The sequence below is a fragment of the Bufo gargarizans genome, chromosome 2 (assembly GCF_014858855.1).
Source record: "Bufo gargarizans isolate SCDJY-AF-19 chromosome 2, ASM1485885v1, whole genome shotgun sequence".
NCBI classification, from domain to species: Eukaryota; Metazoa; Chordata; class Amphibia; order Anura; family Bufonidae; genus Bufo; species Bufo gargarizans.
Window position 1 is genome coordinate 545,658,959 of NC_058081.1, and position 13,693 is coordinate 545,672,651.

Sequence of the window (13,693 nt, forward strand, 5' to 3'; positions counted from 1 at the left end):
GCAGACTGTGATTGTCTATTGTTGTGACTTAGATGAAGATCAGATCACATTTTATGATCAATTTGTGCAGAAATCCATATAATTCCAATGGACATACTTTTTCTTGCAACTGTATATTACATATATTCAGTGTCCACACGGTTGGAATTTTTTTTTGGGGGGGAATGGTTAAATGTACCTGTGAGTGATAAAGAGAAATTAAGTGTCAGGCCTCAGTTGTCCATTTCCGTGAATTTCACATGGTTGGAATTGAAATGTTTTTTGGGACTTGCTCAATTTAATAAAACCAGCATATAGGCGATCAACACTAATACACAGGCCAGCACACAAAGTATCTGTAAGGGATAACGAATTTAAGCCTAAATCAGTTTCCCTTTATTTCTGTGTTCACAAACACGTTTCCAATCAATTTCTTTATTTTTTATTGGGATCTGATTATATTCAAACTAGCAGCATATATGCAATATTACTACACCAATAGACAGGGTAGCACATAAAAGTACCTGGGAGTGATTTTAGGCCCAAATCCATTTCCCTATTTCACACGTTTTTTATCAACCATATTTTTCGCTTTATAAGACGCACCTGATTATAAGACAGACCTAGGTTTTTGAGGAAGAAAATAAGAAAAAAAATATTTTGAACCAAAATGGTGGTCTGGGGATGACATTGTTATGGGGGACCTGTGGATGACGCACTGTTATGAGGGATCTGTGGATGACAATGTTATAGAGGTTCTGTGGCTGACGCACTGTTATGGGGGATCTGTGACTGATGCACTGTTATGGGGGATCTGTGGGTGACACACTGTTATGGGGGACCTGTGGCTGACACACTATATGGGGGATCTGTGGCTGATGCACTGTTATGGGGGATCTGTGGCTGATGCACTGTTATGGGGGATCTGTGGCTGATGCACTGTTATGGGGGATCTGCGGCTGACGCACTGTTATGGGGGACTTGTGGATGACACACTGTTATGGGGGATCTGTGGATGTCACACTATTATGGGGATCTGTGGATGATACACTGGATCTGTGGATGATGCACTGTTATGGGGGATGTGTGCTGTGACACATAGGGCTATATGTGTTAATGACACATATAGCATCTTATTCTGGTCCCCCTCATGGCCCTATGTTTCCATGTTTCACAGCATTACTTTATTAATATGTGTCCCATTACACTCTGCGCACAGCAGCCTCTTTGTATGTAAAGTCTATTTCTTTAATGCTGAAGCAATCGCTTTCCTTTGATAAACTAGCCTAATCGCCTGAAACAGTACTCACTCCAATACACAAGGTAGTGCACTAGGGTAGTGCACAGGGTAGGACATTATCTGAGAAGCCCAAAAATGTCTGGGCTATAGAAGGGTTCCAAACTAAAGACCCAGAGCCAGAATGTGGGTAGAAGCAGCACCAACTATCTGACCAGAAGCAGTGGTAGTAGTAGTATTCAAATCCACAGTTGTTCCTGTTGGATTCGGAAACATTATAGTTGAGGAGAATGAGGATGAGATTGTGGATTAGATGGCTTATTCTTCCTCTCAATCGCGGCTTGATAATGTGGAGGTGACTTCAGAGTCTGACACCATGCCATGGAGCCAGGGGTCACAGGGTTCCTCCTGCTCCTCCTCCTTGCAATCCCAAAGAAGGATTTCAGTGGAGTCCTCCCAGTCTGCACTGCCCCTGTCTAGAGGGGCGCTTTCCTTTTTCCTAAGAATTGGCAAGAAAGCCCCACCACGCCCTACGGCAGATAGTCAAGAGAATCACCCTGTTGATGACTTGTGTGAGAGCAGTCAGCATTTGTACTGCCCTGAGGAGGAGGAGGTTACAGACCCCAGGCATAACCATGTTGGTGGTGGTAGTAGTAGTTGCCCCCATAGCTTCACTATTGGCATTGGGGGCAGCAACAGTGATAGTTGGGGAAGAGAAGGGGGACAAAGAACCCACCATTATATCCCACAGTCTGATAGAAGCAAAAGGGTGAAGGACCTGGGAGCCGTATCAGGGTGCTGAGGAGAACGCAACATCAAAGGAGGGGGGTGTTGGCAGAAGCAATAAAGATCAGAGGCCACGTACCTCCCAAAGAACATCCTTGGCCACGTATTCTTCGGGATCTGGGGATGCTGTTGACGGGATCTGGGGACACAGTGGGTGAGTTAGGCCCAAAAATGCCGGAGGTAAGCCCAGCTCGGCCGCCTCTACTTCTGTGTGGGTATCTCCCATTGGTCAGTTTTTCTTCATATTGCTGTGCAGTGACCGGACTGCAGGGGCGCAGCTCACGTTTCTGCAGCTCCCTGGGCTAGCATGTAGTTATTAGTGATGAGCAGCAGGGGCTATATTCGAATTTGCAATATTTCACAAATATTTTGTAGAATATTCATCATATATTCGCGAATTTCAAGAATTTGAGATTATTTTATTGAATGCAAAAAATCTGCAATGTAACAATCGCGGAATGCAAATTCGTAATGTGAAATACAGGCGTGGGTTACTTTGGCTACATTTTTCAAGGTGCTAGAAGTTTCATGAGTTTCTCCTAAGACTGGAGAAAATGCTTGGCATGGCAGAACATTACAATAGCTTTATATGCAGATAGAGTGAAGTGCTCCAATATATTCGCGATTGCGCTAATCGGCAGTAATTAGAATATTTCACATTTTAGCAGGTCTGGCTACAGATTACTGATTGGTGCACTAAGTATTGTTGTGAACATTGCTTCCTTCTCATTGGCCCACAAGCAAGAAGCAGAGAGGAATCATGTGTTCAGATGAAAAAAAAATGCTGAATATTCGATATAACGAATATACGGTATAGCACTATATTATAAATATTTGCGAATTCTCGAACTGGCGATATTCACGATAAAAATTCTCTATTTGAATATTCGTTTTCAACACTAGCAGTGATGGGAAGGATAGCACTGGATTCCTTTGGGATACACTCTGGTGTTGAGGGATCTCCTGCCAGATGGTAGTGAAGGTGCCCTTGATGGTACAGGGCTTTAGGTGCAGGGAAGGCAGGTTCCCTGAGGTTCGTGATACTAGCACCCTTGGGTGCAAATGAAGTGTGTAAATAAAAAGGAGTCAGTTTGCATAAATACCTGGAACGTTTTCTGGTAATCAGTTGAATTGAGGTAGATGTACAGGTTCATTGACATGGAAGACGTAGTTGTATTGTAATCCACACAATGCACGTCTAAAGGGATTCTGTCACCAGGTATCACCCCTTTAAGATAAAAATATGGTTATGTTCAGGGAGCTTTAACCATTTCTAATGTGGTCTTATAAATGTAATCTTTAGGCTCATTTTGCTAAAAATACGGTATTACTAACCTGTCAGTCATAAAAATAAGGTGCCCAAGGGGATGTAAATGGCTCCAAGCTGCCGCCCTCACCTGCTGCCGTTCGTGCCCAGCGCCGCCTCATAATCTTCTGTGACGCCTCCAGCTCTCCCTCTGTAACATCGCTGTGAAAGCCTCCCTCTGTAACATCGCTGTGAAAGCCTCCTGCTCGCTCTCTCTCCCTCCTCCCTCCTCCCTCTGTAACATCGCTGTGAAAGCCTCCTGCTGCTGTAACATTGCGAGGGAGGCTTTCACAGCGATGTTACAGAGGGAGAGCTGGAGGCGTCACAGAAGATAATGAGGCGGCGCTGGGCACGAATGGCAGCAGGTGCGGGCGGCAGCTTGGAGCCATTTACATCCCTTTGGGCACCTTATTTTTATGACTGACAGGCTAGTAATAGCGTATTTTTAGCAAAATGAGCCTACAGATTACATTTATAAGACCACATTAGAAATGGTTAAAGCTCCCTGAACATAACCATATTTTTATCTGGAGGGGGTGAAACCTGGTGACAGAATCCCTTTAAGTTAGCTGTGGCTGCAATCTAAGTAACAGTAATAGATATGTTTTGCCTTCCTGGTTTACTCACAATTTGCATAAGCATTGTCCCCACTGGAATACGGAATGCGGCTATACAGCTAGCACTTCACTGTAGACTGTGAACAGGCACTGGAGGCTAACTCCTGTCTCACAATGGTTGCTAGAGGGGTCCATAGGCTAAGGTAACACTCTCACCTCCACTAGGCTCTCCTTATACACTCTTAACACACTGGATCACGTTTGTCCATCCCTTGAGGCCTAACCTTGTTCTGCACACAACTCAGAAGGGTAGCTAAATGTTAGCTAATTTCCAGGTCCAGCAGGTCCAGCCCTAGCTTTGGTCCTCCACTTCCGTTATCTGTCCCTTTCAGTCTGGCTGAGGCATCTGACTTCTGTGGGTCTGATGCTGTAGGTAGCCTTCTTCAACTGGGAGCTAAACTTGTGCAGCCCTTGTTGCACTTCTCTCACTGCTGCACTTAACGGAACTTAATTTGGACTGTTCTCCACTCACTCTACATATATATATATATATATATCTATATATATATATATATAGTGCCAGAGCACCACCTAGGGGTGATTAGATGTAATGACGTGTAAGGTGTAAACAGCCTTTTAGAAGGAATTACAGGAATATACTACATAGCATAGCAGGACTTACTGCAAATACCCCTAAACATACAGGGCCCCACTTCTAATATGTAGTGGGCTACTGCAGCTGGAAGACATAAGCATTGACTTGTGCCATATGTACAAGAGCAAAATAAAACGTGGGCACCACAGCTCTATTAAACCAGTGCCCCATCTTGCCACTGTTGCTGTCTGTCTGCCCATTATCACGTTTTGTTCGGCTGCTGCAGCCTGCATAATGCTACTAATGCCTCTCAATTGTCAGTTTCACTTTCCACATGGTTGAATAAAATAAAAAAATTGGGGGGAGGGTTACAGTTTTTTTTTTAATGCGGCTATACAGCTAGCACTTCACTGTAGACTGTGAATAGGCACCGGAGGCTAACTCCTGTCTCACAATGGTTGCTAGAGGTGTAGTGTACGGGAGAGTAATACCCCGTCACTACAGAAGGGTCACTTGGGTATTGTCGTTCCCCCTGTATTTTTGGGGAGGTTGGTATAGAATATCTTATAATGTCATGCTATGTATTTTCCTGTTACTGTGAAACGTGCATTTGCAGGCCGGCTAGGGTGTAGTTCCAGCTCTGAGTCACTAGAGGGAGCTAGGGAACCCTAGGTTATATAAGGCCCAGTCAGGAAGTAGTAGCAGGAGAGACAGACAGTGGGAGCAGAGGTCAGAGATGATCCTGTGTCTGAGTGGAAGCCAGGCTATGGGCCTGTGAGAGCAAAGCAGGCCCCAAGCCTGCCGGCTAGGAGAGGGTAGTAAAGTCCCTGTAACCGGGTTCCGGATCCAAGGAAAAGGTTCCCCTCCTGAGTCATCATCCGTTTAGCTGAAGCAGCATAAGCCAGACACCAGCCAAGACACAGATTACCACAGAGGCCGATCAGATAAGCAAGAGGTACTCAAGATAACAGAGGAGGTACTAGATAAGGACAGCTTCAAGGGTACGCCAGATAAAGGGCATTAGACCTTGGAGGGAAAGTCACGTGTAGCGGGACCAGTCAGGAATAGTGTGCAAGCCGCCTGTACTGCATCTCCTGCAATTAACACTCTGTATTATACATTGCTAATACCGGCCATTCTGTAATTCCCAAGAACCACCTGTATTGCTACAAGAAACCAACCGTCTTTCATGGAACTGTGCTGTACCTGTGTCCATGTATTATCCTGACTGATATTCAGTAAAAGTTCCAGTTTTTGTTGGCTATCCTGTGCTTGCTTCATTCTTCCACCATACTTTACACGGCGTGTCACCGTTTAATTGACACTGGCATCACGAACTTTTAACATCTGCCTGTTCCTGTATTGGCCCCAATTGAAGACGACAGTGGATCCCAGGTTAGTGGTCAATCTGCACTACAAAGCCCAGCATACACTACTGACCCCCTGGGACACTGCAGAGGGGTCCATAGGCTAAGGTAACACTCTCACCTCCACTCCATATAAAGCAGAATCACCCCTCTGAACAAACAGAGGTGGTAGCCAGCCATTGCAGCAGGAGTTTCCCTTTCCGCTTCTATCGCTCAGGCTCCTCCTCTTCCGCTCTATTGACAGCTATCAATGATGGAAAAAGTGGCCAGGAAATAACACGCCCAGCAATCCGTTGGTGTGCAAGCTTAATTCCCACCTGACCAAGTCACTGGAGGTGCAGTTGCTGCTGTACCATTTAGTCGAGTCTGCTGCCTTTAGGTAACTAAAGGCCTGCCTCAGCCTCCCTGGAAGATTCCTAGCTGCCATTATTTCTCAAATAAAGCCATCCCTGCCTTGTACTATCATGTGGCGGACCACTTGGGCCTCCTTCTGCGATTCTCGCTGTATGGCAAGGTTCACGCCACGGTGGACACCTGGAGCAGCTCTTATGGGCAGGGACAGTACATGTCTTTCATGGCCCCTTGGGACAATGTTTTTTTCTGGCAGCAGTGAGGCAGCACCCAAACAAGGAGGCCAGATTCTTTTGACCCCTCCACAATTGTGTCGGCCTGGCTCCCACACCAGGCACTTATCCGTCTCTTTCTCCATGGACATGTTTCGGTCCCCAGCAGCAGCAGGGCACAGGATCTCTAGCACTACCCCTTCTTCCTATCACATGTGTCAGGTCAAGCATTGTCACTCTGTGTTGGAGCAGATTGGCCTGGAAGGAGTAGCCACACCAGCAAGCAGTTGCTCAAGTACATCAAGCAGCAAGCATCCCGCTGGCTGTTACCCCACCAATTCCAACTGGGCAAGGTGGTCAATGACAATGGGCTACCCTGAACTTTGACGAAGTAACACATGCTTCTTGCATGGTGCACGTCATCAACCTAGTGGTGCAGCACTTTCTAAATAAGTAAAAATTGGCTTGTGCAAGGTGGTGGCAAGGTCCAGGAGACTGTCCAAGCACTTCAGCCATTCTTATGTGGTGAGAAACGCGCTCCTGGACCTGCAGCGACAGAACAGCCTGCTGCTACACCTCTCACTCCGAAATGTGCCAATTAGATGGAATTCAACGTTGTACATGCTCAAGCATTTGTACGAGCAGCGGAAAGCCATAAACAATTTTGTCATGCACCAGACAGCCTCAGGTCAGGCCATCAAGGTCAGAACAGACGATTACGCTCATGCAGCAGGGAACTACTGCAGAAAAAGAGCAGCTGAAGCAACTTGCTGTCCAGTTGGGGTAACACAAAGGGAATCTTCCATGAAGGAGTAGGATGATGAGGATGAAGAAGATGCCACAGCAAAAGGAGGAGGTGGAGGAGCAAGAGGACAATGATGAGGATATCACTGACTAATACACCCATTGTCTTAGTGGGGAGCAGAGCCAAAAAGAAGAGTTTCCTCAGGCATGCTGGCCTGAATGGGCACCTGCATGCTGGCTTGCTAAACAGTAACAGGCGTATCATTGACATCAGGAGGTCTGATGATTACTGGATAGCCATGCTTTTAGACCCTCGTTACTAAGGCAGAATGAGGGAATATTTTCCTCTGGCAGAAAGGGAGGACAAATTACGTTACTACCAGGAAACACAGTGTATACAGCTTGCTGCAACTTACAGCAAGCAGATGATTGCCACCAGCATGTCTCAAAGGGAGGCCCCCGTCCGCCCCCCGCAGAGTCAGCCCCCCTTTTTCCTCCCTGAGCAGCAGCCATTTCAGCCTCCTCAACATGATGGAGCAGTTTTCCATATGCCACGCATGGCTGAGGGCAGTCAGCAAGCCAACAGCTCCCGCCTCAACATAAGTTCAGGCCTACAGTACCTAAATTATGGCCAGTCTCTCTCGCATACCCAGTTCCCTTACACCATGGATTTTTGGGCAGGCAGACTGGAAAAGTGGCCTGAACTAGCACAACACACTAGCTTCTTTCTTACCCTGCCTTCAGTGTCATTTCAGAGAGGGTTTTCCGCCCCGTGAGGGGCAATCAAAAGGACCAAGTTGTCCTCCACCAATATCCAAAACATCACTTTTGTCAAAATGAACCAAGCCTGAATTCAGGAGGATTTTCACACTCCTCTGGCTGATTCCAATGTATAGACTACTTCCACCTTGCCTTTCTGGCAGTGCCCCATCTTGCCACTGTTGCTGTCTGTCTGCCCGCCCATTATCACGTTTTGTTCGGCTGCTGCAGCCTGCATAATGCTACTAATGCCTGTCAATTGTCAGTTTCACTTTCCACATGGTTGAATAAAATAAAAAAATTGGGGGGAGGGTTACAGTTTTTTTTTAAAGCGCAGCATAAATGTACATGATTACTGCCTCAATACTGACATTTTCTCACAGTCCAGGCAATGCTGGGGTCTGCATCATACCACTAATGCCTAAGCGTCATTTTCCCTGTACCCACTTTCCACATGGTTGAATTTTTTTAATTTTTTTGTTGTGATTGTTAACATTATTGAAATGTAAATATTTTTTTTTTATTTGGGGGGGAGTGGTTAACAGGGTTTAAATTTTATGAGGCGACATATGTACTGTATGTGATCACTGTACAGAAATTTTCTCACAGTCCAAGCAGGCTGAATGCGATCAATAGACCTCTTCTTGCTGTGACACCCCATCTTGCCACTCTTGCTGTCTGTCTGCTAACCTACCATCATGCTGTGTACGGCTGCTACATGCTGCGGCCTGCATCATGTCATTCATGCCACTTTCCAACCATCACGTTCTGTATGGCTGCTGCTGTAGCCTGCATCATGCCACTTCCCAACATCACTTTCCTCCAATATACTTTTTTATTTGTGTGTTTTATTTTTTATTCATGTGTTTAAACATCAACTGCCCTTGATAAGGAGAAATTTTTGGAAGCTTTGGAATATGAACAATATGTGCCGGCGCTGTGTCTTTTTAAACGTGCTGTATGTTAACACTGTCAAATGCAGGTTTGTGCACAGCTCTGTATGTCAGTGTCACTCAGATATCTTTTACTATTGCTGTCATTGCGTTCCAGAGCTTGGGGAGGGGGATGGTGGAGGGAAGAAAAAAATCATAAAAAATAAACAAAAAGAGATAACAAGTTTTCCTAAAAAGTCAGAGGAGGCTACAGGGGGTTATATGCCAACTTTCAGGTCAATTAGGCAAATCGATTCAGGTCTGAACTGAACTTTTTAAAAAATTCAAGGAAACGGACATGAAAATGAATCTCTACTGGTTCGCTCATCTCTAACCGGAGCGTTTATCCCCTTTTCTTACTAGGCCTATTTTTCCTTTTAAGCAATGGGCCCATCTAACTGCAAATAACTAATTAATTTCTGAGCCTACCTACATGTAATTTATATTATGTTTCACAGAACACCTTAAACCTTTCTCATCTACCATTAGATGACAGATAGAAATATTTAAGGAAAAACTGTGAAAATTATGAACAAAATAAACAAAAATGTATATTTTTCCTTTCTTAGAATTTTTTTTCTGTTACTAAAGATTTCAAGACAAAACATTTCTAAACCAGGAGGGACACCTGGTGGACAAAAAATAATTGGTGCCATGGTAAAGTTCATCACATATCTACATATAAACACAAAGGATTCTGTATACTGTACAGAGGAATAAAACTATTCCAACAATCCAAGAATCATGCGGTCCAGAACGTGCAATTAATACCCAAAAAGTGCATTTGAATCCAGGCCAAAGCATAAAACAGTATAAATATATGGTACTAGTCACTGCCAGTAACTATAGCTATAACTTTTTTCTCTCTCTTTTTCATTTAAGGCAGGGAGGAGTTAATTTCCACAGTGCAGGCTCACTGTTAATTTTACAGCCTGACGGCTTTTTTACTCTACAGTGCAATGAATCACTGTAACACCCTGTTATAGTGATGCCATGCAGGGAGACCATTTGCTGGTCTCCAGGATACTTACTGTGACTGCAGTTAATGACAACTCAGTCACAGAGATCTGCAGCGTCACCGGTTTCCAGCCAATTCTAATGTAACCCAATAGGGTAGGTCATCGTTATCACATCAGCGTGGGTCTGAGTCCCAGCACCCCCGTCGATCCGCTGTTTCAGGGAGCTGCCGTGCTCACCAGAGGTCTAGTGAGCATAGCAGCTCCCAGCAGCTTTCAAAGCACATTGTACAGAGGCTGTGCTTGGTATTGCAGCTCTTGCACTTTTTAATGACCCTTCACAACGTGTTGAGACACAATAATATTTTTGTTTTTACAAATGGCCCATAAGACCAATGGCTGTCTCTAGGTTGACACGCGTGGTGATTTTCTAAATTAAAACATAACGTTTATTATATTCGGTTGTAAAAAATTCTACACACTGGACTCACATTTAAAATTATCAGCTAAGCCTGCTATCTATATGATAATTTTTATCAAATGGTATTAATAGCGTCTAGGGATCCTGGTGGAAGTGCTGCTGTTTATCAGATTTATTTAGATATCCTAGATCTGTTTGGCTGCTTAGTATATAGCAGCCGCCACAGATACTAGCTGTTACCAGCTCTGTTATGCCCCTGTTATGTGGTTCCTCACAGTAGCTGGTGCGTTCACACTCTTATCTTATGATATCAACGGCTGTGTACAGTTTCCACCGATCTACTAACTGACAGCTGTTTAACTTGCTCGTATTTGCTGGTATGCTGCAGGCTTTCACTGTTTAAAATACATGCTTTACAGCACTCTGCCCCCCGACATGTTTCGCCAAATTAACTTGGCGTCTTCAGGGGATCGGGCAGTCTGCTGCTGGGGTGGGCGTGACCTGAGCTTATATAACCTTCCTAGGATGATGTCATACTCATTGTATCCACTCTGGATACATTTCGTGACCCACATGTTACTCGGGCCTATCAGGGATCAGCTACTATTTTTCCATCATTTCCGCCTACGTTTCCGTCCATTCATCTTCTTCGTTTCTTTTTTGTAGCTGCGCATGCGCTGACTGAATCGCCGCCGGTTACCCGTCCTGCTTCTGCGCATCCGCAAGTACTTGGACTCAGCGCTCTCTTTATGCGCTGAGCCCAAGGATGACGAACTTTTTATGCGCCTGCGTCCCCCTGTTGCTATGGTGCCCTTAACTAGTCATGGACTCTAATGCGCATCTGTAAGATCTCGGGTACTGCTCTTCTGTTATGCGCTGGATCCTGGGGGACAGGTTAGCTGTACGCCTGCATATCTACACGGCATTACCTCCCTAGGTATCATATCCTAAACTATTGATTTTGGTGGGTGTATAGAGTCCGCATTATTTTTGGCTAATAATGGGATATCTATAATGAAAATTGTGACATATTACTACTTGCCCTATTGATGACCTTTACATAATTGCTTATGGAGACTTACCTTTACATTTTTTTTATATATATATATATATATATACAGGTCCTTCTCAAATAATTAGCATATTGTGTTAAAGTTCATTATTTTCTGTAATGTACTGATAAACATTAGACTTTCATATATTTTAGATTCATTACACACCAACTGAAGTAGTTCAAGCCTTTTATTGTTTTAATATTGATGATTTTGGCATACAGCTCATGAAAACCCCAAATTCCTATCTAAAAAAATTAGCATATCATGAAAAGGTTCTCTAAACGAGCTATTAACCTAATCATCTGAATCAACTAATTAACTGTAAACACCTGCAAAAGATTCCTGAGGCTTTTAAAAACTCCCAGCCTGGTTCATTACTAAAAACCGCAATCATGGGTAAGACTGCCGACCTGACTGCTGTCCAGAAGGCCATCATTGACACCCTCAAGCAAGAGGGTAAGACACAGAAATAAATTTCTGAACGAATAGGCTGTTCCCAGAGTGCTGTATCAAGGCACCTCAGTGGGAAGTCTGTGGGAAGGAAAAAGTGTGGCAGAAAACGCTGCACAACGAGAAGAGGTGACCGGACCCTGAGGAAGATTGTGGAGAAGGACCGATTCCAGACCTTGGGGGACCTGCGGAAGCAGTGGACTGAGTCTGGAGTAGAAACATCCAGAGCCACCGTGTACAGGTGTGTGCAGGAAATGGGCTACAGGTGCCGCATTCCCCAGGTCAAGCCACTTTTGAACCAGAAACAGCGGCAGAAGCGCCTGACCTGGGCTACAGAGAAGCAGCACTGGACTGTTGCTCAGTGGTCCAAAGTACTTTTTTCAGATGAAAGCAAATTTTGCATGTCATTCGGAAATCAAGGTGCCAGAGTCTGGAGGAAGACTGGGGAGAGGGAAATGCCAAAATGCCTGAAGTCCAGTGTCAAGTACCCACAGTCAGTGATGGTCTGGGGTGCCATGTCAGCTGCTGGTGTTGGTCCACTGTGTTTTATCAAGGGCAGGGTCAATGCAGCTAGCTATCAGGAGATTTTGGAGCACTTCCTGCTTCCATCTGCTGAAAAGCTTTATGGAGATGAAGATTTCATTTTTCAGCACAACCTGCTCACAGTGCCAAAACCACTGGTAAATGGTTTACTGACCATGGTATTACTGTGCTCAATTGGCCTGCCAACTCTCCTGACCTGAACCCCATAGAGAATCTGTGGGATATTGGGAAGAGAAAGTTGAGAGACGCAAGACCCAACACTCTGGATGAGCTTAAGGCCGCTATCGAAGCATCCTGGGCCTCCATAACACCTCAGCAGTGCCACAGGCTGATTGCCTCCATGCCACGCCGCATTGAAGCAGTCATTTCTGCAAAAGGATTCCCGACCAAGTATTGAGTGCATAACTGAACATAATTATTTGAAGGTTGACTTTTTTTGTATTAAAAACACTTTTCTTTTATTGGTCGGATGAAATATGCTAATTTTTTTAGATAGGAATTTTGGGTTTTCATGAGCTGTATGCCAAAATCATCAATATTAAAACAATAAAAGGCTTGAACTACTTCAGTTGGTGTGTAATGAATCTAAAATATATGAAAGTCTAATGTTTATCAGTACATTACAGAAAATAATGAACTTTATGACAATATGCTAATTTTTTGAGAAGGACCTGTATGTATTTAACTATTAATGATTATAACCTTTTATTAATACATGATCCACTTTTTTATATGTATTATTTACTATAGTTCTAAATTTTTCATTATTTATAAGGTAGCCTTTATATTTTCTTTAACTTATCCCTTTATCTAAATTTCTTTCCCTCTTTATTGTGGCTATTTATAATTGTTTTCTATTTTTATTTATATTTTGTATTGTTTTTAATTTATTTTTTATTAATTAATTGTTTTTCTATATTTTTTATATATTTTTTATATTTATTTAAATTTTGAAATTTGCTAATTATTTTTATTTTTGTTTTTATTTTTTAATTTTTAATTTTTTTCCATCCAAAGGCTCACTTGAAGTTGGTACTTTCTGCCGAATGCTTCATCCGTCGGATCATTCTCAACTAGGTAAGTGTACTTCTATTTAATGGACTGGACTTTGGAGGTTGAAAATGAAGAATATAGATTTTCTATTTTTTATACACATCCTGATATACCATATTTTTAGTTATAATTTTGTATGTACCCTGATATAAAGCTACTATTGGTCTCACCCTATTCGCATGTTACTCATGTTTATTTATTTGTATTGATGTGTATATCTCTTACTTGTACAGTAGACTAATTTTTATTATACTGTATAGATTCCTCTATGGGTTGCCTATTAGAGAAAGGATACAAATGTGAACCCCTCATTAAGCCCATGAGGGGCCAGACTTTTGAGACGATGTATCCATCTCGTTTCTTCTTGCTGGAGTTTTCTGTCCAAATCTC